Raw genomic sequence first — 4758 nt, forward strand, 5'->3', positions numbered from 1 at the left:
AGCCCAGACTTTGGTCACCACCAGACAGTAATGATGCTGCTTCCCCCAATGCATGTACTGTCAGTGGAGCCCATGTGGGGAGCAGAAAGATACTTCTATCCCTCTCTGCTGAAGAGGTATCAGTGGAACTTATTGGGGAGCTAGACCTCCCACCTCAGCCCAGAGTAATAAGAAGAAACCACTCCCCCAATTCAGTTGTCAACAAAGACTGAATGGGGAACCTGATTTCTACCCCCACCCGGCAGTAATGAAGTGTCACCCTGCTGGAAGGGTGACAGAAGAAATCAAGGTTTAAATGAGATCTAGAATATCATAACATAAAACCCAAAGTTTCCAACTTTCAATAAAAAATTATTTGTTATATCAAAAACCAGAAAGATCTCAAACAAAACGACAGAAGACAATTAATAGGTGCTGACACTGAGATGACAATGATGCTATAATTATATGACACAAATTGTAGAGGTCATCATGAAGAAGCTTGAAGGAGTAATTATAAACAAACATAAAGATGTTAAAACAGAACGTCTCAGCAAAGAAATAGAAGATATAAAGAAGAAACAAACGGACATTTTAGAAAATGTTAAGAGTGTAACAGAAATACAAACTCAATGGATGAGCTTAACAGCCAAATAGAGAGTACAGAGGAATAATCTGAATTTGAAGATAGAACAATGGAAAGTGTTCCATCTGAACAACAGAGAGAAAACAGACTACAAAAAAACCTTAACAGAACTATAGTGACCTGTGGGATTTATAACATCTGGAATGAATAAGTCTAGAGATATAATGTACAGCAGAATAACTATAGTTTGTACTGTATTGTATCCTAGAAATTTGCTAAAAGAGTAGATCAGGCCGGGCGCGGTGGCTCATGCCTGTAATCCCAACACTTTGGGAGGCTGAGGCAGGTAGATCACCTGAGGTCAGGAGTTCAAGACCAGCCTGGCCAACGTGGTGAAACCCTGTCTCTACTAAAAATACAAAAATTAGCCGGGCGTGATGGTGGGTGCCTATAATCTCAGCTACTCAGGAAGCTGAGGCAGGAGAATCGCTTGAACCTGGGAGGCAGAGGTTGCAGTGAGCCAAGATTGCACCACTGCACTCCAGCCTCAGTGACAGAGCAAGACTCTGTCTCAAAAAAAAAAAAAAAAAGAGAGAGTACATCAGACTAGGCTTGTCCCAGGGGCAAGACTGCCCTGCTCTGTCCAGATCTAACAGTCAACAAAACTAAAGCCACCTCAAGGAGCGTGACAAGCCTTGTGGAATGGGCATCCCTGGCCATGCTCCACTGCAGCCATCCTCATTCCAAACTCTCTGTGCTCCACACAGGTTGAGTCCTGTCCCTGCCACCTCTCCAAACAGCTGTCTGTGTCAGCTCAAATGTCCATGGGGTTTATGGGGTCTCCTGCAGCTAGAATTCCAGGGGTCTGTAGCAAGAGTGGGCCACTCCTTGCCTGTTCAGCACACCCCTTCTCCAGGAGCTGCTGGAGTCTAGGAACAAGTCCTGGTGCTTGGCAGCCCCATGCATGGTTTCCAGCTTCCTCTCCCTTCGGTCCAGGATCTGCATCCTCCCTCGGTCCACTTTCAATGACTTCCCTCGGAAGATCTGCTCAGAGTGTGCCCATCTTCCCAATGGCCTGAACATCGGCATGAGATGTTCTTCCTGGATGTGTTTAGTTGGCCATCTTGCCTTGCTAATCTGGAAACTTTTTCTAGCTATCTTATTTTATGATTTCTAGCTTAATTCTTAATTACCCTGTGGTCAGTCTGATTTTTAATCTACTGACATTTGTTGAGACTTTTTTTTTTAAATGTTCCATGTACTCTTGAAAAGAATGTGTATTCTACAGTAATTCTGAGTTATTTTCTGTAAATGTTGATAGTTACTTTTTTATTTGTGTTGTTCAAATCTTTTATATTCTTACTGATTTTTTTTCTTCTTATTTTATCAGTTACCAGAAGAAATAAGTTAAAATTGCCTGCTAGTCAATCCTGCTTCAGGTAATGGCAAACCAGTTCACTTTGGGCCAATTATTCCACTAAAGCCAAAATAGATTCACTGGGGAACTCTCAGCCTACACATTTTTAATTAATTTTATTTTAAATTTTTATGGATACATACTAGCTGTACAAAATCTAGTGTTCAGTAGCACAACTATAGTTACAATAATTTGTTGAATATTTCAAAATAACTAGAGAAGTGGATTTAGAATGCTCCTAGCACAAAGAAATGATAAATGCTTGACATAATGGATATTCCTATTACCCTAAATCGATCATTACATATTGTATGCTTGTATCAAAGTATCACATGTACCCATCTCACACCTTTCAATACCAATCTCCTCCCACTTCTGAAGCTTTTCAGAGCCAATTAACTCCAAGCTCTGAAGCAAGACAACCCAGTACAAGGGCTCATTGTGTCCCTTAGTACACTTGAGGGTGAACGAGAATGTCCCATCTGCCAGATAGACCCAGAGGTTTTCCCCAACTGTTTCTTTCTTCTAACTGCTTAGCAGGAAATGATTCACTGGGTTTGACCTAAGGTAGCCACTCCCTGTCCTGACACTAAGAACCTGTCCTCCATGGCCCATCTCACTTAGGGCTATTTCTGCCCAGTGCTCCTTTTCCACTCTATTCCCCACTGCACTGTCTACTGTAAGCACATCTCTAGCCCTTGAAATAGACATATTTCAAGAAATTCAAGTACAGAGAGGTTCAAAAAAGGAGGTCTCTATACCCATTCATCACCAGTTTGCTAGGTAAACTTGGGTAGATTCAACTACTTGCCTGTGCCTATTTGTTCTCCTTGTGCAATACTTGTGCTCTTCAGGTTTCATAGGTGTAACAATAGAGGCCAAAAAAGAAAAGCTGGCAAGTCAGAATGAGCTAGAATCAGACAGCTTACCACCAAGTTCGTGATCCAAACTTGTCTGTAGTTTCATCTGTTTTTGTCAAGTTGAGGGATACTAGCCTTTCATTTCAACCAAATTCCCTTGCTTCTTTCCCTATTCTATATTTAATCCTGTCAGGGAGGAAAACATACCTTTCACTCTGAGGCATATCAATTTCTCTGTATCCCTCAAGGTAAAAGGAAGCACTCCTTCATCCAGGAAGCCAGCCCTGATACCACAACCCATAGCAACCCCACTCTCCATACTTCAAGGAACTGATTATATGTCCCATTGCTCCTTTCTTGTCATGCCCCTCTCTGGCTTCCTGGAAGAAGGAATGCTGGCTTTGTTTGGATCATATGATGTACCCTTTCCTTGGGCTCTAAGCCAAGAGATATAGTTAGTGATACCTCCACTCATGCAAAGTGGCCCTTGCTGCAATCTGAACACATGACAGGCTCTCTTTAACCCTCCGAAGGTTGCTTATTCTTTCTAGCAGTATTTGCCTTTGAAAAGATCCCTGTAGATCCCAAATGGTTAAATAAACAATAGTAACAAATGATGCATTGTCTAGGAAGAGCATTTGGGTGGAGAGGCCAACAGCATCTCAACTCCAGACCATGAGTGCTGTCATTTTAATGTAAGATTGTATCTCCGTGGATTTGTTAGAAGGGGAGATAGCTTGTGGGGACCTACCAGAATCATAGACCTGAAATAATGTGAGAAAGACTGCACCCAGGTTTGAGGAACTCAGAGGGATAGTGTTTTGTGTAACCATAAGAACATCCCACCTATAAGCTGTTTTCCCCAGGGATGTTAGTCAATGAAATGAAAAATGGTAAGTAGAGTCCAGAAGTCTTAGCTAAGGAGGCCAAGCTTCTAAAGAGTAAGAAGGCAGGGAGATCCAAACTAGGAGGTGGGATGTGGGGTCTTAGGGAAAAAGTGCAGTGAGAGCAAATAGTTGGGGTAGCAAATTTGTTGTGGGACTACAGAAGGAGAAACAGAGATCATGGATTAATGTCACAGCTTATTTGGCAAGAACTTGAGGCTGTTCATGTAATAGCTCAGGGAAGTAAGTTGGCAGGCAGAAGAGACATTGCTCTGAGCCCACTCCCCCACCCACAACTGGGCAAGACAATGGTGGTACAGGAGATCATGCAGGGTTCTTCCAAGATCTCCAAGGTATCCTCCAACTCTAACTGGTGGTTTTGGGGCTCAACACAGGAAATCATATTGCTGATTTTCTAGTCCAACTTTCTGCTCTCTAGAAGAGAGAAGGGGTAGGAATTCAGTAGCTACACAATCTGGTGAAAACATATCCATTTAAGCATAACTAATCCTCCCAAACCCTGTGGGCAGGGATGTTTTTCTGGGGCTTAAGAGATGCCCACACAAGGATTCTCCCAGGGTGTTTCAAGTTAAATGAGCAGAGACATAAATGCCAGACCTCCTAGGGTTTGGCTAAATAAAGCAGACCTACAAGAGGAATGTGGGGAGTCTGGGGATAGGATGAAGAAGCAGAGGCCCCAGATTGGAATGGGTGCTGGGACTGAGGAGGCATAGCATTCTGCTGTCTGTCTCCCCACAACCTAAGAGTCCATAATTTTTGAGAACCGGATGAAGAGGGAAAGGTGCTTCTTAGATCTTACCAGTCTTCAAGAAGCATGCAGACATTTCTGCAGAAGACTTTGCTGCATTAATGACAAATTTGAGATTTTGAGTGTAACTTGCAGAAGGTTCTGCCTGTCAGTGAGAATCTTTGTGCAGCATTTCAGTTTTGGCTTTGATAAAACTGAGAAGGAGTACATGAGCAGTAACACCCAGGAGGCTGTTTCTCACTATTATCAGCCCCTCCAATGCT

Source organism: Piliocolobus tephrosceles, chromosome 20, assembly GCF_002776525.5.
Source record: "Piliocolobus tephrosceles isolate RC106 chromosome 20, ASM277652v3, whole genome shotgun sequence".
NCBI classification, from domain to species: Eukaryota; Metazoa; Chordata; class Mammalia; order Primates; family Cercopithecidae; genus Piliocolobus; species Piliocolobus tephrosceles.